This window comes from Choloepus didactylus, chromosome 3 (assembly GCF_015220235.1).
Source record: "Choloepus didactylus isolate mChoDid1 chromosome 3, mChoDid1.pri, whole genome shotgun sequence".
NCBI classification, from domain to species: Eukaryota; Metazoa; Chordata; class Mammalia; order Pilosa; family Megalonychidae; genus Choloepus; species Choloepus didactylus.
In genome coordinates this window covers 191,360,129-191,384,278 of record NC_051309.1, presented here as the reverse complement: position 1 = coordinate 191,384,278, position 24,150 = coordinate 191,360,129, and the positions used below count along the sequence as shown (strand labels likewise).

Sequence of the window (24,150 nt, the reverse complement as noted above, 5' to 3'; positions counted from 1 at the left end):
TACTTCCACTCCATGGGAGTTTATAAGAATGAGCATTAGGTATTTTATTTACAGCAAAAACACCTTCACAAAGGTGTTTTGTTATCTGTTAAGCAAATACTATACAAATGTGCAGGAGTAGATAATAACTGTTTGCTATTAGAGCAGCTATTTTAGGTGAATATTTTGCTCATTCAACCATTTGGCTTCCTCATCTGCAAAATGGAGATACCTGTTTCATGGAGCTGTTATGAGAATTTCGTTAATTAACAGACATTCAATAAATGAGTGTAAAACAAGTTACACAACTTGATAACAAGTTACTTTGATAACCAGGCACTGGATTAGACACTGGAGGCATAAGAATATGGGAAGGTCCCTGCTCTCAGGAAGCTGGGAGGCTCTAGGACCACCTCCCACCAAACAGCTCTTGACATGGTTCATCTGTTTTTTTCAGTCTGGTATCAAACAGGAGGGGAAAGTTTATGAGAAAACACTGACATGTTTACAAAAAGCTGTAAGCTTATTAACATAATATATTCTAAATGTATCAAATTTCCAAGCAGGTCATTTTAAATCACAAAAAATAAATAAGGAAGGAAGGGAGGAAAGGAAGAAGGGAGGGAGAGAGGGAGGGATGAAAGGTGATGGCGGTCATTTATGGGTTTTAGTTCACAATGAAAATGCAGAAAACAGTGTTTATTCTGATTGATCTTCGTTGATGCCGTATTTCTCCTTGAGAAGCTTCAGCTACTCCTCCTTTTTTGTGTCCATCTTCTGAAATGCTCTGTTGGCATTATATTAAAAAACCATGTATCTGTTACAAACATTGAATCCTGATAGGCGATCACCAGCATTCTTGCATCAAAGATGTCTTCGTAGACTACATAAGCTGTTCCTCCAGTTTCAGGTGTGGTCCCTACTCTGATTTGACAAATATGTCCATATTTCCCAAATATATCATACATTTCTTCAACTATGATTTTATATAGCAAATTTCTTATAGACAAAAGCCGATTTACCTCAGGCGGAAGTTGAATGTTCGCCACCTTGGCGGGCTGATGAGGTTTCCGCTGCAGATGCCAGAATTTCTGGAGACGCCCCTGGAGCTGGTTCAGCTACAAGCGCGACACCGAGTCAGATTCTAGACGTCAACAGCCAAGCTCGGCCGGAAGCTGCTCTAACGCGGTGGCACGTTTCAGTAGAACCCGTCAGAAAAACTCCCCGGGCAAAGTGAGCTTGAGGCTGCACCTTTATTTTCTTTTAAGTTCATCTTGGCCAAATTGTTTGTTAAAGGTTGTCATTTGTGATTTTAATGCAGTGCACATTATTCAGAAATCATTTGTCATCAGCTCATTTTTTGTAGCAAATTGTTTTTAATCCAGATAACAAGATCTCATGAAAAAAGTGACCTTGTTTTTACAAATGTGGGCAAATTAGAACACAATGTCCTAATTTTTTTAGAGTGAAAATCAATGGAGAAATTGTTAAATATAATCTAGTCAAAATGAGGTAATTGTGTAAGTTCTGTATGCCCAGAGACTTTTCAGATGTTTTATGTTGCTTGTTTGAGGCACAGAAAAGATTATTATTGTTGATGATTATTTGCATGTGGCTCTAAAAATCCTATGATTTCTCACTAAGTAAAGAAGAAAATCCTGAACGTTAAACTCATTTACACCAAGAGAATGAAAAAGAAAATCATGTCAAGTACCTCACTGACCCTTTGAAAAGTGATGTATTGCAATGTTATTTCATATTTAAGTCACATCTCACCCTCTGAATTATTTTTATCTATTTATTTTTAGATGTTTTCATCAAATTTGTTAATATTATGTCATACCTACTGAATTGTGTATAAATAAAATATTTATACTTTAATTTTAGATGCTTCTCATCAAATTTGTTAATATTATGTTACACCTACTGAATTACATATAAATCATTTATACTTTGAACTCTATTTTATTTTAAAGGACATAAACTTCAAGGTTTGTTTTAGAAATTCTTGGCATTAAATTTCATGTTTCCTCAGCGGTTCTCACCTGAAGTGATTTTTGCTCCCCATGGAACATTTGGCAAAGTTTGGAGATATTTTAAATTGTCACAAGAGGTGGAAGATACGCTTCCAGAAGCCAGTGAGTAAAGGCCAGGCATGCTACTAAACATCTTAAAAAGCAGAGAATAGCCTCCTACAATAAAGAATTATCCAACCAAAAATGTCAGTAGTGCCACTGTTGAGAAACCCTGTGTTAATTGTTACCACATTGAAAAAAATACTGAATATGAACTATAGGATTAATTGTATAGCTTCACAAGTTGAAGCCAGTCAGACACAAAGAATCACCGTTTTGTGCCTTCATTCTTTTCATATAACCGTACTTTTAAAATATTGCTATATTAAGTGATAAAAAAAATTACAGTTTCTCACTCTATCTAGTAATTATTACCTAACTTCCAAACCAAAAACAGTCAAAAACAGACATTAATTCTAGGTACACTGCTGTTTTCATTTTATCATCAAAGCCAAAGACACGTTAAGTTATGCTTGGAAACTTTTGTAGACATAACTATCTTCCCCTGCACTTCCTAGCAGATACTTGAACAGATTCCCACACCTGCCAAAAAAAAAACAGATAAATCTCAGGGAATAAGCTTAAATTTTTCAATTATTAAGGTTTATTAAAGTATAATACATCAAACTGATGGGGTCACTAAAGATTTTCCAGTGGCTATAAAATATATTGTTGCTTGGTTATTATCATCATTTCCACATCTAGCAAAAGAGCACAAAGTAGGAAATATGGCCTTTTATTTTAAGGTGAAAGCGGTTTATCATTAAGAAGACTATAATTTTTCTGCAATGAATAAGGAGCTGAGCACTACTAGAGCCTTTTCAAGCAGCCTAAAGTTGGGACTTTCATTCATTTACTTCTCAGTTTTTGGCACATTGATTCTGTGTTTTCTGGATTGGAAAGCCACTCTCCTGAAGATACTGTTTGATTGCTGTATGACCACCATGTGCCAGAGAAGCTTTTTCAGATAGTTTTATAATGAGTACAATAAAGACATTTTTGTGATATCCAAATTGTCCTCTCACTTTAAAATAGACAGATTATTTAATTTTGAGAACATGAGTCTAAAAATCTAATTCATCAGAATTTATATATATTTTTCTCTTTCTCTGCTTAAGAGTATGTAAATATACTCATTATCTCTCTTCCACTTTTTAAAAACATTTTATCAAATTTTTATCTTGTTGACCCATGTTATTTTCTATTTAAAATAAAGTAAGTTTGCAATGCTAAAAGAAATTTAAAAGCAAAATCATGCAGTACTTATTTGAAAAACACTCTCATCACTTCTCATTTGCAGTGTTTAGTTGACAATAGGCTGCAAGAAAATATGATGTGCTAGAACTTCTCCAATCTGCCTCACATAACATTACCTTAAACCTCAATTGTACCTTCCCAGACCCTTCTGCAGCTGACAAGAGAATGAATAAGACTATCTGTTCCAGTTTACTAATGTTGCCTTTTCACAAAACACCAGAGATGGATCGGCTTTTATAAAGGGGGTTTATTTTGTTACAAGTTACAGTCTTAAGGCCATAAAGTGTCTAAGGTAAGTCATCAACAATCAGGTACCTTCACTGGAGGATGGCCAATGGTGTCTGGAACACCCCTGTTAGTTGGGAAGGCATGTGACTGGCGTCTACTCCAGAGTTCTAGTTTCAAACTGGCTTTCTCTCAGGACGTTCCTCTCTAGGCTGCAGCTCCTCAAAATGTCGCTCTTAGTTGCTCTTGGGGCATTTATCCTCTCTCAGCTTCTCCAGAGCAAAAGTCTGCTTTCAAAGGCCATCTCCAAAATGTTGCTCTGTAAGCTGCAGCTTCTCTCTCAGCTCCTGTGCATTCTTCAAAGTGTCCCTTTTGGCTGTAGCAAGCTTGCTCCTTCTGTCTGAGCTTATATAGTGCTCTAGCAAACTAATCAAGGCCCATGCTGAATGATTGGGGCCACACCTCCATGGAAGCTATCCAGAGTTATCACCTACAGTTGTGTGGGTCACATCTTCATGGAAACACTCAATCAAAGAACTACAATCTAATCAACACCAATACATCTGTCCACACAAGATTGCATCAAAGATAATGGTGTTTTGGGGGACATAATACATTCAAACTGGCACACTATCCAATCAGATATCTTTATATCTAGTAGTAATTAAAAGCACACTCTTTTATACCTCTCATGACTCTTGTACTCATACACAGACATGCAAACTGTCATTTTACATTGTTGGAGCTTATGTTCCTGAAAATCAAGCCAGGAGACATGTAGTACAGAGAACCATCCTAACCCATGGGTACCATATAAGGAATGGATTTCAAGAAACACTGACTGAAAGAAAAACAAGCCCAATAAACAAATGAACAAATATACAGAATGTTTTGAGGAGTTGCCAGTGCTTTAGTCAAGATAGGCATATTTAACTGTGGCTAAAAATAAATGAATCACAAAAGAGTTCATGAGAAATGTGTATAGCTTCTTGGTCTATAATCAGGCTTAAAATATATCAAATTAATTAAACCGTGGTAGCAGCAGAGTTTTTAAAATCCAAAAATTTCTCATAAATACAGAGGAAGAAAATAGAATGGTAAAAAATAAACCCCAGAAGACAATAATTTCAATAAGATTAATTGATAAGATATCCTCCACAAAATCCAGAATATGAGTATGTTGTACCAATCATCTACAGCAAGACCAGGGTGGAAATAGCAGTTTTGCAGATGTGGAAAAAATAGAAAAAGAGGTAGGAAAAAGGTAGAAAACGGGGATTTCTGATGATTCTAAGAGCCAGAGAGTTCCGAAAGTGCCTAAAAATATTCATCCCTAGAAGAAAAGAATTGCAATCTGAGTAGAAAATCTCAACAATCAGGTTCTGAGAATAAGTGGTGAAAATGATAGAAATCTGCAATTAATTGTGGACAAGTACTAAATGACAACAGGGATACACTAAAGGCTACAACAAGATCACAGAATGCTGGGTTGACTTTAGTTTGCAATTATTTGAAAGCCCCAAGAAAATAACCCTTTCATTAGGACAGAGCCCACTCTAAGGAAATATTGCTGAAACTGGAATCCAAATTGAACAGGCAGGAGCACTGGCAACATAGAAGAGAGAAAGTTCAGATATTAGAGAAGAAGGGATGCAGAAGGAGCAGACCACAGAAAGTTTTCTGGAGGTAACTACAAAAACAGGTACTATTATTTATACTTCACAGGACCCATAGACAAGGGAACTCCCCAACCCTGAAGGTAAGAAAACTTCACTGGGGAAATCAAACCTAGCACACTGGAACTTCTATTTAAAAATATAGGAAAACACTTCTCATTTAAACATGAACAACACAAGGGCTGTGATTGTTAGTCAGGGGAATGTAAAAAAAGATTACTCAAATAACATCCCAACAAAGGAGCACACCAGAAAAATATGTAACTTCATATTTCAAAATTAGCTAAAAGGAAATAAGAAAATGACACAAGCTAAGAATGAGCAATATAAATCATAAAAAAGAAAATTACAAAAATGATATAACTAGACAACAGGAGGATATTAAAATATAGCAGGGAAAGATCAGGAAAGGGAAAATTAAGAAATAAAAATTAAACTAGAAGAAACACAAAAGAAAGAAACACTACAAAGGGCCCAATAAGAAAATTACAGGTTAAAATGGAGGAACTTTAAAAAAAAATTAATAGTAATCAGGAAAGATACAGAAAAAGGTTTTTGGGGAAAAAAGACAAATATGGAGGAGAGGCAAGAAGAAGAAACATATGTATAAATGGAAACCACGAAGAATAAAATGAAAGCAATGGAATAAAAAAAAATATGAAAAGCTATAGCTCAAGGAAAAGACACCCTGTACTGGGGAAATCAACTCAGAATGCAGAGCACCAAGAACGTGTCCAAGTAAATCAATTGGACTTTAGGGAAAGAAATAACTCTTTGGACACCCAAACAAAAAATAGCATATAACTTGTGAAAGAGAGAAAATCAGAAGTGCCCCAGACTGTTTCACATCAATACTTTGTGCCAAATGACAATAGAGAGATGTTTAAATTAAATTCTTAAGGGAAAAAAAATATGAGCACAGAATTTTGTATCTAATTAAGTTACTTTCAAATGTAGATGCCAAAGACAAATAGTTATAAACATGCAAGAACTCAGGGGTTACTGTTGTACATGCTTTTCTCAAGACCTGTAGAAAACAAGCCTCAGACAAGCAGAAAAACAAAAAAAATTAGAAAACATTCATTATAAAAACTAATAGCCTTGAATATAAGTGACTACAGAATGTAGACTGTTGAGGATAAGGGCAAAATATTTTAAAATTTGTACATGCTTTGACAATATAATATAAATGGACAGAAATGGAAGTGGAGTATTTTACATGGAAAGTAGAATAAACTTGACAATCACCTTACAGGAATTAGTGAAAGTAAAAAGATCACTATACATTAGATGTTGGAAGAGAAGAAGAGAATGAGGAATAAGAGGTTACTTGCAAATTTGAAAATGGATTATTATAGTGAACCAATAAACAGCATCTAAAAGAGACTTCATTATATATAAATGCATTAATATAAAGGTAACTGTTAGAAAAATAATAGAAAACTTAACAAACTCCAAAATAAATACCAAAAAGTGAGAGGGCAAAGAAAACAAACCACATGATGAAGACTGTGTATGTCTATATGTGCATATATGCATGCATAAAATAAAACAGCACAGCAGAACTAAGGCCATACATATAGATCATGTAATTACATGATCACATGACCAAATTATATGACCATGATATTAATAAATGTAAATGGCCTTCACTCACCTAATTAAATGGGAAAGAATTTCAGATTGGCTAAAAATGCAAATTCAACTTAAACAAAGAGAATCAGAAAGGCTGAATAGCAAAGGACAAAACATATACCAGACAAATGCAAATACCAGGCAAATGCAAATAAAAGAGAGCACAATAAGAGACAAGGTACAATCCAGGTTAAGAAGCATTAAACAAGTAAATGCGTAAGGCTATAATTCACAATAATGTTATAAATGAAATGTTAATAATAAAAAAAAAAAAAGAAAATTAGGAATCAGGAAACCAGGGATCAAACTCAGAAGAGAATAGGAGGCGGCTCCTGTGATGGTTAGGTTTATGTGCCAGCTTGGCCTAGGTGACGGTGTCCAGTTGTTTGGTTAAGCAAGCACTAGCCTGATTGTTACTGTAAGGGTATTTTGTGGACTTAAATTAACAGTAAGTTGATTGCATCTATGGCTGATTATACTTACAGTCTACTGAGGAGATTGCTTTCAATCATGAAAGACCTCATCCAGTCAATTGAAGCCTTTAAAGGAGAAGGGATGATTTTAGCAGTACAATCAGAAGGGAGAATTTCCATCTTTAATTCAGTCAGACAGCTTCTCCTAGGGAATTCATTGAAAACCTTCATCAGAGTTTCCAGCTTATAACCTGCCCTGTGGAATTTAGACTTGCCTATCCCCACAGTCACATGAGACAATTCTTATAAAAATTTCATTATATTTACAGATATCTCCTGTTGTTATGTTTCCCTAGAGAGCCCTGATTAATTCACCCTCAGTGATGCTGAACAAAGTACAGAATGATAGATATGCAACATTATGAAAAGGTAGGAAGGCAAGACTGAGTAAGAAGTTAAACAAAAGAAAAAAAAAGATGAAACTGATACCTAATTCAATAATCTATGGCCACATTTAGAGAAGATTTATAGTTCAAAATATCTGGGGGAGAATTGAGCATAAATACAAAGTTAGCAAATAAAAAATGTAAGGCATTAATTATAGAAGAGAAATATATATATATGAATAAAAATGTGATCCTAGTATGCTAGATGTCTCAGTTATAGACAGCATTTTCAGAATCATGATAATGTATAAATGGAATATTCATTAAACATATATTGTTCTACAACCAAAATGAAAATAAGGGGTGAGGGTAAAAAATGTGTGTGTGGCAGTGAGGAGGAAAGCATAAAAGTCTATACCATCTTACACAGTAAGAAGTCAATATAATGTCTAAAATTATTATTTTTTAAATAGCAGCTTAGGAGTATTACTTAGAAAATCAATTGAGTACAACTTAACATGTACTTCTTAAGAGTCTACTTACACCAGGCACTATTCCAAACCCTAGAAGAGTAAAACAGGAAAAGTCCCTGCCCAGAATGAGTTATTTTCCTTTGGGGAATACAAGCAATAAACAAAAAGTAAATATATAGTGCGATGGTTAGTTTTATGTGTCAAGATGGCTAGGGTACAGACTCTAGTTATTCAGTCAAACACTAATCTAGGTATTTCTGCAAAAATATTTTGTAGATATGACAAAAGTCCATAATCAGTTGACTTTAAGTAAGCAAAGTCATCAAATGAGCTGGGTGGGCCGATTCAATCAGTTGGAAAGCCCCTAAGAGCAGGGATGAGCCTTCCCTGAAGAAATTCTGACTCTAGATAGAAGCCTCAGTTTTTGCCCAAAATTTCCAGCCTGCCCTTCCTGATAGACTTCCCCACAGATTTTGGACTTACCTCACCAGTCTCCACAACTGGTATAAGTTAATTCCTTGCAATAAGTCTCTTAATATATAGCTCTTACTGGTCTGTTGCTCCAATTGAATCACGATTGCCACAGATTTTTGTACCAGAGGTAATTCTAAAGAAAAAAGAAAATCATAAGGATGAGTTTTCTGAATTGATTCTGGGTTTTCTGGAACTGATTTTACATGAGTGATTTGAAAGTTTCTATATCTGTTCTAATGGAATCCCTTATCTCCTATAACCTAAGGGCTGAAATTTCTGAAAACCAAATTCAGAGTGTCATCCTGACTTAATTACAATGCAAAGTACAATGCAAATTGAATTCCCAACCTTAATAAGTGTATCCTTTATTAAAATGAGGACATTGATTGAGAAGGAATGGGAATCCAAAAATTTGGAATGGGGACATTGGAAGATCCCAATGAAGCTCAGGACATCGGACTCCTAAATTCTGCTGTCTTCTTTGCCATTAGAAGCAGCCTTTCCACACCTTCTTGAGGAGCTTGGCCTTCCTCTGCTTAAAGAACCTGTAATGGCCTCCCCTAAGGTCCCTGCAAGGCACTGCTGATTCTCCTCAGGACCCACCCCCACCACTCTTCTTTGCTTCTAGACCTATAACTACATTCAAGTCCCAGCAGCACCAAAGAGTGAGATAGAAAGTGTAACCCATGAGGGCACACTGAAAGAACAGCGTGTTTTTTTTGTTTGTTTGTTTGTTTTTATAAAGACAGAAATCTGGAGAATCCGTGTGGGAGGAGATCTTAAGGGTGTGGGGTCATGGTGGACAGAACATAAAGTTGGATCAGGATGAATTAATAGTCCTACTAAGCAGAGATTCTGAACTTACAGTTAATAAGTTAACCCTTATTTTCATTTGGTTGTAGAACAATATATGTTTAATGAATATTCCATTTATACATTATCATGATTACAGTTTTAGCTCAAGGGGTTAAAAAGGGCTCTAACAGTTTGGTTGGTTGGCCTAAATATGGACCAAAAGGTAACTGGCATTAATTTTTCAAATCGGAATTATAAAGTCAGATTTTCAAATCACAATTTTAAAAAGCCTTTTTAATTTAGATACTTTTCCTTCCTGGTTCTACCTTCAGTTAAATCATGCCAATTCTGAAGCTAAGAGCAATCTATTAAATTTCTATCCCTGAAAGTGTTGACAAATTCCAGGAGAGTGAGCAGCTCATTTTCTATCAGTACTTAAATATTTAATTCAATATTCAAAAACCTTGAAGTGTTGCTTCAGGAAGACATTAAAACTAAAACCCAGATTTTACTTTGAATATTATTTATCTACCAAAAAATAAATTTCAATAATCTCTCATGATACTTGGCAAATACTAATCACCTAGGTTAATCAAACTCCTGGTTGAGTTCATGCTACTAGTATTACTGATGGAGCCATCTGCTACCATTGTCTTTCCTCAAATATTACTGCACTGCTAAAAAAGCACAGTATCTCTTGTAAAGGCCTTTAAAAATTCCCTCAGGAAGTAGTCATCAGCAGAAGCATTCACTAAATTTGGTTGTCAATTTTCTGTCATTTATCCATGGAGATTATTTCACTTCTATTCTTCAGGCTAACAGAAAATAGCTAATGACTGTTCATGTGATCCGAAAGAAAATTCCTTCTGTAAGAAATAGAAGGCAAATTCTGTTGTCATAACTGAACTACATAAACTTCACCAATAGGTGAACTCCAGTAGATCTTCAACTTTTGAAACCTCAAATCACACTTGAAATTTAAGAGATGAACAACTAAATTTTACATTTTTGTATTTGAGTTTAAATTTCACTATATACACCCTTAATTTTAAATTTTTTGGAAAAAACTTTTCCATAGCTATAGGAATTTTTCTAAGAAAAAAATTTTAGGGTTTTATAGGGCCAGACCTATATAGCATGTTTACAGGCTTCATACTAAAATACTTTTAATTAGTTATATCTTCTTCATGATTGCTAATAAACACAGTACTTTTAAATTTCTAGAAATCCTTATAAACATTTACAAATGTCCAAAAAGATCTGGTTTTATTTCTATCCAAATAGATTTCTATCCAAATATTCAATCAAATAAGTTATCTGTCAGCTGGTACATAAACCTTCCACATGTTTGAATTAATCTGTTGTATAAAAATCAAGTAAAGCCATAATGTGTGTGCAAGCTTTACCAAAATCTCTTTCTTCTAAAGCAAATAGAAATAATTTCAAAATGAGGTGAAGTTTTGCTAAGTGTGTTTCTTTGTTTACTCTTTAAATATAATGGTGCATCCCTCTAACGAACAAAGCTAAAGAAAAGAGACTTTATGTTTGGAAAAATTAATTAATCAAAACTAATTGATCATCTAATGTTATTAGGTCCAAAACACAAGTTAAATAACATAAAATAATGTAAGGGCCAGTTCAAGACCAACAAACAAGCACCAAATACTTTACAATCTATAGCACCGCTAAGGAATCCTTAGGTTAAATTAATTTTTTTTGGCAACTTATCTGACGGTTTTATGGTCACCATGGTGGTCTTCATTAACTGGGAATACCTGATATATTTTACCATAAATGTGAACATTAGCCAGATAAACAGATTCTTTGATTGTACTTAGCACTTACACAAACAGCACACATTCGCTTTGGATGTTAAGAGCTGATTTGGGATTTCAAGAGTTGAAGCCCTGCTGGTGTTTTTAGGAATGTGGTCTGACCTGGCCCTTCCGAACACAGACTTGGCATGGTAGGCTCACAGGCATTAAAGCTGGATCTTTTTGGCAAGTCCTAGCTACTTTTAATTTCTATATATTAAAAGCATCACACATGTCAAGGAATAATTGTCTACCAGTTCTCTAAAAGTATCAGTTGCATTCAATTCTAATAAAGGCCAGCAGAGAGCAAACATAGTATTAATGTTATTTGTTGCCTTATTTCAGTCCATTTTTAGGATATTTATGAATGCAGATTTTCATAGACTAAACTTTGTCTTGATCACCCCAATGTGAAAGCCCAGGCACTAATATGAAGTTGGAAGTAATTGATTTATGGCAAACACTGTCTTAAAAAAAATCAAATGATAGAGTCAACCTCCATATACTATTGGTAACGTCAATGAGCTAAATCAGTCACATTATTATTTAATATAGCTCCGTGCAAGAATATTGTTTGCACAGAAACTATAAAAAGAAAATAAAATTTTAAGTAATTTTAGTATTTCCTTTCATTTATGAAGCATTAGGTTGAGTCATTTATAAAAGTTACTGTAGAAATATTTTCTGACAATGGTATTTCAAAATCTGGCATCTATCCATCCTCTTCCTTTGAAGTTAAAGAACATTTCTGTAAGTTTATTTTGTTAGTTTGCACAGAATGGACTAGATGCATTTTAGTAGAAAATGAGATTATGACGCATCTGTGGTGTGTACATACACACAGACATAAAAGCAGGGAAGGAAATGGACAAAAAAGAAATGTTATAAATGAGCATTTAAGTCAACAATATTTGGTTTTAATTTTCACTCTGACAAGACAATTTAATCTATTGAGGCTTTAGTCTGAGATAGCTTTAATTACTAAGATTTACTTCAAAAGATTGGTGTAAGACTTAAAGAGCATGTGTAATCCTCTCTTTTTTTTTTTAAGGCTCTTTTGTTAACAGGGTAGTGATGGGGTTTTAGTTCACTTGGTTGTTCAAGCAAATACCATGCAAAGGGATGGCTTAGACAATAGGAATTTAATAGCTCAAGGTTTTGAGGCCAGGATAAAGTCCAAATGAAGACATCATCAAGGAAATGCTCTCTCCCTGAGGACGGTGGCATTCTGGGGCTGCTGCTAGAAATCCTTGCAGTTCCTTGGCTCCTCTGCCACAGGGCAATACAGATGGCGGCCTCTCCTGGCCTCTGTTCTCTTCCAGGTTCCGTTTAATTTTAGCTTCTCATTTCCTGTGGGGTTTTTTTTCCCCCTTATCTGTCTGAAGTTCATTTCCTTTATAAAGGACTCCAGTAATAGGATTAATACTCTTCCTGATCGAGGTGGACCACACCTTAACTGAAGTAACCTCATCAAAAGGTCTACTTACAATGGTTCACACCAATAGGAATGGATTAAGTTTAAGAACTTGTTTTTCTGGGGTACATACAGCTCCAAACCACCACAGATGTGGCCACCAGTTATCAAAGTAAAGGTTGAATGGGGTATTGCAGGAGTAAGCAAACTTTTTCTATAAAGGAACAGAAGTCATTTCAGTCTTGTAGGCCATTTGATCTCTGCCACAAACACTCAGCTCTGCCATCGTAGTCCTCAAACAGCCACAGGGGAGACACAAACCAATGAGCGTGGCTGTCTTCCAACAAAACTTTACTTATGGACACTGCAATTTGAATTTCAAATAATTTTCACATATCATGAAACTTTATTCTTTCGATTTTTTCAACTAATTTCAGATGTAAAATTTATTCTTGGCCAACCAACCATGCCCAAACAGTCTGCAGGCCCTGCTACAGTGCTTAGAACAGTAAGTAAACCAGTTTGGGCCTCTACTACACAGCAGGGTGAAGTTACCTCCTTGGACCTTGGCTTCCTCATCTATAAAATGGGAGAGTTGAATAGTCCCTTTCAGATCTAACAGCTAGTGATTGCCACCCTGTAGTTAATATTTTAATAATTAATATTGATAATATATGTAATGGTGCTTTGTGTATTATCCCATTTAATCCTCAAAATTCTGTTAGCTGGCATAATTTTACCAACTTTTTAGATAAAGAAATTGACGATCTGTGTGTTTAAGAAATATTCTCAAGGTCACCAGCTAGTGAAAACAAGCTCTCAGCTCGAAGCCAGACCTTCAAACCATATCATGTTCTCATCACATTTCTAATACTTTGGGAAAATTATCCTTCAAAATAACTATTTAAAAATTTTAATACTCATGCTCTCAATATTTTGATCACCTTGGGAAACTAACTGAAAACCCTTCAACCAAAATTACTTCACTCATTTTATCTTTCCCAAGATACAAGCTGTAATTCTGAGAAGAAGCTAATGATGTCTAAGGAAAGAAGGGGGAAATTAACTGGAATAGGTAATAGAACATCTGTGTCTCTTCTACATATCCTGTAAAACTGAGGAACTGGCAGCTGACACATTTCACGGTAATAAGAATTACATTTAATTTTATAGACTCATAAATGCAATGCCTATTTTCAATTTGCCTACCAACAGAATGGACTGTATTCCTTGCCTATAGATGGTATCATCGCTAAAGAGAAATATCAAATCCCAAAGAATTTTGGACTGGGTTGACTAGAGGAAATCTTTATTTTAGACCTTTTCACTATCTTTGACCAATTTCTTGACCTTCAAAAAGTTACAACTATTCTATGGACCTTAGTTTACCCATGAAATCCTAGGAATAAAGAAATTTATAAAGAAAGAGTTTTTAATTATTTGGGTAGAGAATGTGGAATGAATTGAAGGAAAATAAACCAATACCTTAATAAATAAACCAATATCTTAATATTCCTCAGTTTCTCAAGTGTGGATCTTTTCACCTCTACAGAATAATGGTCACCCATTCAGCTATTATTTTGAGTGACTACTGTGTGCTAAGCACTGTTCCAGGCCTTTGGGATGCAACAATGGACAAAACACAGCTTCTCTCCTCATGGGGGAATACAGATAAACAAATAAACATAATATATGATTTGTCATGCTCTGATAAGGGCTATGGAGAAAAGCAAAGGAGGATAATGGGGAAAGGGCAGATGGGGAAGTGCTAGGCAGAGAGGTCAGAGAAAACAGCACATATAGAGCCCTTGAGGCATAGTATGCTTAGCAGATCCAATGCTCAGGAAAGAGGCCTGTACGGCTGGACTAACGAGAGTAAAGAAGTGGTGATAGGAAAAGAGTTGTGCCGGTTTGGATATATTATGTCCCCCCAAACTCCAGGTTCTTTGATGCAGTCTTGTGGAGGCAGATGTATTAGTGTTGATTAGATTGGAATCCTTTGAATGTTTCCATGGAGATATGACTCAGTCAACTGTGGGCAAGACCTTAGATTGGATAATTTCCATGGAGGTGTTACCCCACCCATTCAGGGTGGGTGTTAATTGGGTCACTGGAGTCATATAAAGGAATTCACAGGCAAGAAGGACCTCAGAGCAACTGAGAGTGACATTTTGAAGAGGAGCTGCAGCTAAGATAGGAAAAAAAACCCAAGAGCAACATTTTGGAGAATGCGATTTTGAAATGCAACCTGGGAGCAAGTGGATGCCAGACACATGCCTTCCAAGCTAACAGAGGTTTTCCGGACACCAATGGCCATCCTCCAGTGAAGGTTCCTGATTGTTGATACCTTACCTTGGACATTTTATGGCCTTAAGACTGTAACTGTAACCAAATAGACTCCCTTTTATAAAAGCCAATCCATTTCTGGTGTTTTGCATTCTGGCAGCATTAGCAAACTGGAACAGATCTTGGTACCAGGAGTGGGGTGCTGCTGAGTTTGCAAATACCAAACATGTTAGAATGGCTTTTCAAATATATAAGGGGAAGATTGTGGAAGAAAACTGTGAGGTTGATAGAAAAGTTCTAGATGACTTTGAAGAGACTGTTGGTGGAAATATGGACTTGAAAGATGCTTCTGATGAGGCATTGAGCAGAAATGATGAATGTGTCATTGCAAAGTGGAAGGAAGGTGATCCTTGTTTTAAAGTAGCAGAGAATTTGGCAAAATTATGTCCTGCTATCAGATGGAAGGCAGAATTTGAAGGCAATGAGCTGGAATACTCAGCTGAGGAGATCTTCAGGCTACATGTGGAGGACATAGCATGGCTTCCACTTGCAGCTTATAGTAAAATGCAGCAGGACAGAGATAAGCTGAGAAATGAATTCTTGGGTACAAAGAAAGCAGAAATTGGTGGTGTGGAAAACTCTGAGCTTCTGGGGGTGGAATCCCAGAAACTACAGCCTATGTGAGGATTTAACCAAACATGGAAACTGACCACCATTTCAGTACAAGCCAGGATTGGAGATGGAGTTATCCAAAAAGGATTTGAGGAACCTCCTGTTTTATGAGGGTTTTGAACCCTGTAAACTTCATGCAAAGCCAACAAGATATTTGTGAGATCTGTATATATGAGCCACTGCTGGTCTGGACTGGAAGGGCCAGAGAAGGAACAAATTGAAGGAAAAATTTCTTCAAGGACAGAATCATGGAAATTGAGTCCTGGAATCAAGAAATCTCAAGGGAGGAGAGAAGAGCAACCCAGACACATTGAAAGGGTGAGTTTACTCCAGCGGTTTAGGGCAGGCTTTCCACCTCGGTTCTCAGGAAGAGTGCTGCCACCCAGGCCCCAAAGAGGGTAGAGCACATTCCCAGGGGGTTGGGGAGAGCCTGGCCACCACCCCACTGTTTGGAGAGGGTAGAGGTTTTGCCCTAGAGAGGCAGAGTCTGGGTGGCAGCCTAATGGATTGAGGAGGGTGGGGCTAGGAAGGTGGTCTCCCCAAGGTGTGGATATGTTGGAGCACTCACCCCAGCATTTGGAGGGAAAAGGGCTGCTGCATAGGCCCCTGGAAAGGTTTGAGCTCCCACTCACTCAAACCCCAAGGATAAAACACCATTCGATAAATGATTCTCAGACTTTGAAATCTAATGAAGTTTGCCCTGTAAGTTTTAGGAATTGTTTTGATCCCTTAAACCCTGTTTCCCTTACTGTTTCTCCTTATGGCAATGGGAATGTTTATCCTATGAATGTCCCTCCTTTGTATATTAAGAAGCAGATAACTTGTTCTAAGTTTCACAGGTCCACAGGTAGAGGGGAATTTTGCTTTAAGACAGACCATGCCTGTAACTAATGTTGATGGGATCTTGTACTTACCTATTGTCACTGAAATGATTTAAGCGTTTTGATACTGTGTGGGGATGAATGTATATTGTGTATGGAAAGATCATGTCATTTTGGGGTCCAGGGGGTGAAATGTGCTGATTTGGATGTATTATGTCCCCCAAAACTCTATGTTCTTTGATGCAATCCTGTGGGGGCAGATGTATTAGTGTTGATTAGGTTGGAATCCTTAGAGTGTTTCCATGGAGATGTGACTCAATCAACTGTGGGCAAGACTCTTGATTGGGTAATTTCCATGGAGGTGTTACCCCACCCATTCAGGGTGGATGTTAATTGGATCACTGGAGTGGTATAAAGGAATTCACAGACAAGAAGGACCTCAGAGCAACTGAGAGTGACATTTAGAAGAAGAGCTGCAGCTAAGAGAGGAAAAACCCCCAAGAGCAACATTTTGGAGAATGCCATTTTGAAATGCAACCTGGGAGCAAGTGGATGCCAGCCATGTGCCTTCTGAGCTAAAAGAGGTTTTCCAGACACCAATGTCATCCTTCAGTGAAGGTACCCAATTGTTGATGCCTTACCTTGGACACTTTATGGCCTTAAGACTATAACTGTGTAACCAAATAGACCCCCTTTTATAAAAGCCAATCCATTTCTGGTGTTTTGCATTCTGGCAGCATTAGCAACTGAAACAAGAGGAAAGACAGGTAGCTAGGGCTATATCACACTGGGCCCTGCAGGTCATTTTAAAGGCTTCAGTGTTTACTCTGCTTGAGATGGAGAGCCTTGAAGTATTTTTTTGCAGAGTAATGACATGATCAGACGTGTTTTAAAAGGATCACTCTGGTTGTGTGTGAAGAATACACTAGAAAAAGCTAAGGGGAGAAAAAAATTAGAAAAAAAAAAAAGCTAGGAGAGATGCAGGGATAACAAGAGAAAGTTGTGAAAAAGTCCAAGTAAGAGTTGGACTTGTAAGCTCAAGTTATTATGATATAGTAGTAGAGGAAAATTTGAATTTGCAGGAATGAAGGGGAGGATTTTCAAGAGTGATCCTAGAGCAGATGATAGGGGATGGGGCATAGTGTACAAAAGGAAGAGTTGTCTTAGCCAGGAGGGCAGACAGTTCACCATGGAAATAAGAAGGAACATAATATGGTACAGATAAAGGTAGTTTGGTAAATGCTGTGATGAGAACATGTGGAAGATCACTTCTGATCACTTCAGTTTCCTCATGGAAATAAGGACAAGATCATCAGTTCAGAGCAACAATTGGGGAGGTGATTTGGAAGTTTTGTAGATAGGAGAAGGCCTAGCAGAATGGGAGAACAAAGGAACTAGGAAAATGTAGTATGTTTCCTGGCAGCGCAAATAATCTGCTGGAGATTAGTGGTCACTAACATTTTTTTAAAGTCATTATGATTATGTGCTTCTCTTCAGCCATGATCAACTTTATGGGAATAAGGACAGAGTATTCAGAGAGTACAATTTAAAGGAAAGTTGAGGATTTCTAGAAGAGCACTATGGAAGTGGTAAGATTAATGATCTAAAGGTCTCTGTGAGGTCAAAGAGTTGTTGGTGTCTGTGGTGATTTGGAGCTATATACTCCCCAAAAAACATGTTTTTAAACTTAATCCATTCCTGTGATAGGATTCTCATGAGTGTAAAGCTTTTGATGAGGTTACTTCAGTTAAGGTGTGGCCCACCTCAATCAGAATGGGCCTTAACCCTATTACTGAAGTTCTTTAAAAGTAGAATGAAATTCAGACAGAGAAGGAGAAAGCCACAGATGGAGCAGCCAGAAGCTGAACTCAGTGGAACCTGAAAGAAGGGAGAGGCCAAGAGAGGCCAGCATGAGCATTACCATGTGACCAAGGATTGCCAGCAGCCAGCTCCAGAACACCAGTCATCTGAAAGAAAGCATTGCCTTGATGAGGCCTAGACTTGGACTCTATTTGGAATTCTCCTAGCCTCAAAACTGTGAGCCATTAAATTCCCAATGTTTAAGCCAACCCATTTCATGATATTTGCTTGAGCAGCCAAAGAAACTAAAACAGTGTCCTAGACATTTAGGAGAAGTGAATGGGAACGGTAAGACACAGTTCTTTGGAGAATGAGATATTTGCTTTGAGATTATGGAAGTGGGGGAGCAAAGATGTTGGTAATAACAAATTCTAGGGTATAACAATTAGAATGGATGACTAAGGAAAGGTGGAGAAATAGATTATTGAAGGAGATCAAAGAACCAAGGGTCCACTTTCTCTTTAGTAATACAAAGGGAAATGCCAAGGCTAGCAGAGCAGATGTGTTACCCAGAGCATGAAGAATCTGTGAAACTCTTTTGGCAGCACATATAACTCTGTGGGTCTCTTCTGTCATAGCAGATTCAGACACATGGAACCCTATGGACACCTCCTGTGGCTATGACACAGGGAATAAATCTACAGTAAAATCAGAAGTATACCCTGTATCCTAATCATATGTCAGTTTTATACTCTTAAGATGGCCAAAAGATTATCTACTCTAACCCATTCAATTGTCATCAAGGACACACAGTAAGGTCAGAAGTGGGTAAACCTTTCCTCCCACTTCCTATTAGATTATTTCCCTTGTCCCTTTAGAAAAATAAAGTCAAGCAGGATGTGTCTGCAGTTCTGTAGGCCCTCCTTTCCAGAAGCCAAAGCTAACGTGAAACTTGGGGGCAAAGCAGGAAATGGACTCCTTAGCAATAATTCTGCTCTCCAAATTAGGGAATAAAGATGATAAAGTTACTCTACTTCAACCCATCGTGCAACCTAGCTCAACAGGGTAGGTAACTAGGTGAAAGTTAGAACTGATGCTGTTTTTAGTATCTCTCATATTCACCCACTTTTACTTAACATTATGCAAGTAGTTGTTTTGTCAAAGCAAAACATTTTATGAAAATATAATTTTACTTTTATAATAGTTTGCCATAATTTAGAAATCTATAATATACTTAACCGATTTTCCTCATCAGGTGTTTAAGTTATAATTTAATAATTATAAATGACACTGAAGAGGGTTATACCTATTAATAAGTCTGAGTCTGCATCTCTCACAATTTGCTTCAGACAAATTCTGAAAATGAGTAGATAGATAGGTAGATAGATAGATAGATAGATAGATAGATAGATAGCCAAATTGCTTTCCAGTCAGATAATAGTATTAATGAAATCTCATCAGCAATTTACCGAATAAGGAAAATCTCTTTACTACTTCACTATACCTTTGTGTGCAACAAATACTAAATTTAAAAATATCTTATAGTTTTAAGAGTATAGAATTTCAAAATAAACAGATATGTTGAGTTGGAGAGTTAAAGGATGTTGATATTTATATACCCCTTAGAAAGTGATAAAATTATAGGAGAAAGCAAAATATTAGAGTACATTTAGGTGAAGAAAAAGAAGGAAGCATTAGCAAACTAGAACAAGAAGTATGGAGGGAAACTGTCACATGAGAATTAATTCCAACCAACAGGGAGGAATACTTAGGCAATGGAAAAGTTATGAGAGAAAAACAGATAAGTCATATCAGAGGAATAGGGTAAGCCTCTTTGTATAATTCTTTGAGGCAGACCTCAAATACAAAGAAAACAGATTTGATGCCATGTTCTGGATCTCACTTAAGAAAGATGGATGAAAAGAGTTGGAAATCTCTGAAAATGTAATTGTCTAGGCATTAACAAATTATTCCAATGAAGTAGAAAAGGGAGAGGTAACTGAAAAAAATAAATGGGTTCCACAGAATTTTCTCAGTGAGTTAAGATGGTGTTCTAGTTTGCTAATGCTGCTGTTTTTCAGAACACCAGAAATGGTTTGACTTTTATAAAGGGGGGTTATTTGGTTACAAAGTTACAGTCTTAAGACCATAAAGTGTCCAAGGTAAGGCATCAAAAATAGGGTATCTTCAACAGAGAAAGGCCATTAGCATCCAGAAAACCTCTGTTAGCTGGGAAGGCATGTGGCTGATATCTGCTTGCTCCCAGGTTGCATTTCAAAATGGTGTTTTCCAAAATGTCAGCATCAGGCTTCAACAGCCGTCTTCAAAATGTGTCTCTAAGCTACAGCTTCTCTCCAAAATGTCACTCTTAGCTGCTCTCCAAAATGTCACTCTTAGCTGCTCTGAGGTCCTTCTCTTTGTGAGCTCTTTTTATAAGACTCCAATAATTAAATCAAGTCCTACCCTGAATGGGCAGTGACCATATCTCCATGAAAATAATCCAATCAAATATCTCTCTCGCAGTTGATTGAGTTACATCTCCAGGGAAATGTTCAATCAAAGGATTCCAATCTAATCAGTACTAATATATCTGCCCCCACAAGATTGCATTAAAGAACATGGTATCTGGGGGAACGTAAGACATCCAAACTGGCACAGATGGTAATGAATGTGTGTACAACAGCAGGAAGGAGGAGCACATAGCCAAAGACAAATTAACATGCTGACTTTGATATATCATGAATGTGAAAACTGCATGTCAGCTGAGGGCTTATACTAATAAATGCTAAGGAAAATCAAATGATAAAAGGGATAGACCCTGCATGACATGGATTTTTATATGTTAATGGATAATGGAAAGAAATAAAAAACATCTCCTTTACAAGAAGGAATGAAGTGAAGTATGCAACTAGGTGAATGGACCTTGAGGACAGATACAATGAGTGAAATAAACCAGAAATGAAAAGACAAACATCACAACACCTCACTAATATGGATCAACTATAATGTGCAAACTCTAAGAATTGAATCTGAAAGCATGGATTATCAGGGGAAAGCTTTTGGTAAAGGTTCCTAGACTGTAAGCTCTTGCAGCAGTTATATCTATTCCTGAATTGTGATGGTTATTTCTAAATTCTGAGATGTTGAGCTGTTTGTATATAACCGGAACATTGGGTATCTGTGTGACACCTGAGACTCAGAGCCAGAGTTTGGCAGCTATGAATGTCAGCATTACCCCATACAGCAAATGTTATAGAAACTGAAAAATAGATCAGACTTCAATTAGAGATATGAATGAAATGGACTTGATTAGGACTAAGGTAAATCAGACTAAAGGGTAAAGGATGATATTGACTGTGTTTTAAAACTTCAACTTCTGTGTGAGACCAAAGGAAGAGATGTTTATTTGATGGAAAATCCATATTTTCTGTAGCATGCTATATAATTTAACTTATATGTTCAGTTTATTCAACCACCATAATTACATGGAACCTTGAACAGGGAATGAGATCTGGTTGGAGCTTGTTCAGGTTAGTGTGAAGCCTCAATACATACCAAAGTAACTTCAGCAGAGAATAAAAAAGTATTTGCAAAGCCCCCTTGAGAGTCTGGGGGAAAAATGTGGAAATATTAAACTTTCCCACCTGGGGAATTCCTTATATTCTTGCAAGCATTGGGAACTACCAATTTAGTAGGCCGAGCCCTCAATCTTGGGGCTTGCCCTTATGAAGCTTGTTGCTGCAAAGGAGAAGCTAAGCCTGCTTATTATTGTGCCTAAGAGTTATCCCCAGAAAACCTCTTTTGTTGCTCAGATGTGGCCTCTCTCTCTAAGCCACCTCAGCAGGAGGACCTGCTGCCCTCCCCTCTCCATGGGACATGACTCCCAGGGGTATAAATCTCCCTGGCAACATGGGACATGACTCTCAGGGATAACGTGGGCCCAGCATCATGGGATTGAGAAAGACTTATTGACCAAAAGGGGGAAGAGAAATGAAACAAAATAAAGTTTCAGTGGCTAAGAGATTTCAAATGGGGTCAGGAGGTCATTCTGGAGGTTATTCTTATGCATTATATAGATATCCCATGTTAGTTTTTAGTGTACTAGAACAGCTAGAAGGAAATACCTGAAATTCTTGAACTACTATCCCATAGCCTTGATTCTTGAAGATGATTGTATAACTATATAGCTTATATGGTGTGACCATGTGAATGTGAAAACCTTGTGGCTCACATTCCCTTTATCCAGTGTATGGACAGATGAATAGAAAAATGGGGACAAAAAGTAAATGAATAATAGGAGGAGATGCGGATTATGGGATGTTTGGGGTGTTCTTTTATACATTTTTTTGTTATTATTATCATTTGGACTAATGAATGTGTTCAATCGCTGATTATGGTGATGTATGCACAACTATATGATGATACTGTGAACAATTTTATGGTACACTGTGGATGATTGTATGGCAAGTGAATTTAGCTCAATAAAATTGCAGGTGGTAAACACCTCCTAGATTTCTATTTTATTCTCACTTTGATAATGATATTCAGACTGAAAAGGGAAAAAATAGAAAAAACAATCAAAATTATTGTTTGAACAATGGATGTTAAAACCATTAGGTTGAGGGATGTTAGGGGAAAAGCCATTATCATACAGTATCAAGTGTCACCCCACAGATTGCTTAACTAACTAACTGCAAAGGGGAAAACACAAGTTTATAATGGTGAGGTCTAGTGGTCACAACTTTAAAAAGAGGCCAATCTTTGCATAGTGGTAAACTTGATATTAGTGTCTACTAATATAATTATATTTAAAGTATTCTCACCAAAAATGTTTAACCTGAATCTAAATAAGCTTTTAGAACTAATCCCAGTTAGTAGAAAATGCTAAGGATAGAAGAATCAATCAGATATACCCAGAATTTATGATATTGTTAAAAAAATTTTCCTGATCACCTAAAAATCAATGTCATAAAAGAATGAAAAGGAATGCAGAAAATGTTCTGTAGATCAGGAGAGACTAAAGAGATATAATGACCAAAAAAATAATACATAAACCTCAATTAGATACTTGTTCAAACAATTTTAAAAATATTATGGAGACAATTTAACACTTTTGAAAATTGACCAGATATTAGTTTATATTAAAGAATTATAGTCAAAGTTTGAGGACACTGCAACATCTCAACTCTGTTGCAGCTACTCCATTATGCCACTGTAGAACAAGAGTAGCTATAGGCAATACATAAACAAAAGAACATGACTGTGTTCCAAATTTTTTTTTTTAATATTCAAAAACAGTGGTGGATTGGATTTAGCCATCAGGTTATAGTTTTCCAACCCCTGGTTACAATAGAATGATAGCTCTTATCAAATATCTTACTTAAATTCAGACAGAGTATGCCTACAGCACTCCCCTAAACAACTTCATAGTCTACTAATCTGTAAAAAAAAAAAAAAAATGGAAACTATTATTCCAACCACTACCCTGAACCTTCACTGAAATCACCTCATCTCCTAATCTTCCTCTTCCTTACCGTTTCAGCCACACCTGATCTCCTCATTGCTCCTTGAACACCAGATTGTTCCTAAATCATAGTCTTTACAGAGGCTCTTCCTGCTACCCAGAGTGCACTTCTCCATATACCTACATGAAGCACAGACAAATAATTCTTCCACTGGGGGACTTGAAGGACAAGAACAATGGAAAGAGTGACAGATGGAAGATAAGTACTGAACCGTGAGATCTAAGCATGTTAGGAGCTGGGATATGATATCAGAGAAGTTAAGAGATAGTAAAATGATGGCTGGGACAAAGAACTGGAATCCTCTGGGGGTTAAAGAGCACGTAGATTGTGGTATTGTAATAATAAAGGAACTGGAGAATAATGTCTAGTAATTCACAGACAGTGGGACATTTAAAATTAAGAGTATGTAAGTTGTTCAGTTATTGGTGTT

At 36.6% G+C, this 24,150-nt stretch overlaps 1 pseudogene; it reads right to left on the bottom strand.

Annotated features, from left to right (window-relative positions):
• Nucleotides 1-678: 678 nt before the first annotated feature.
• Nucleotides 679-23,756, bottom strand: LOC119530602 (annotated as a pseudogene).
• Between the last annotated feature and the right edge of the window lie 394 nt (nucleotides 23,757-24,150).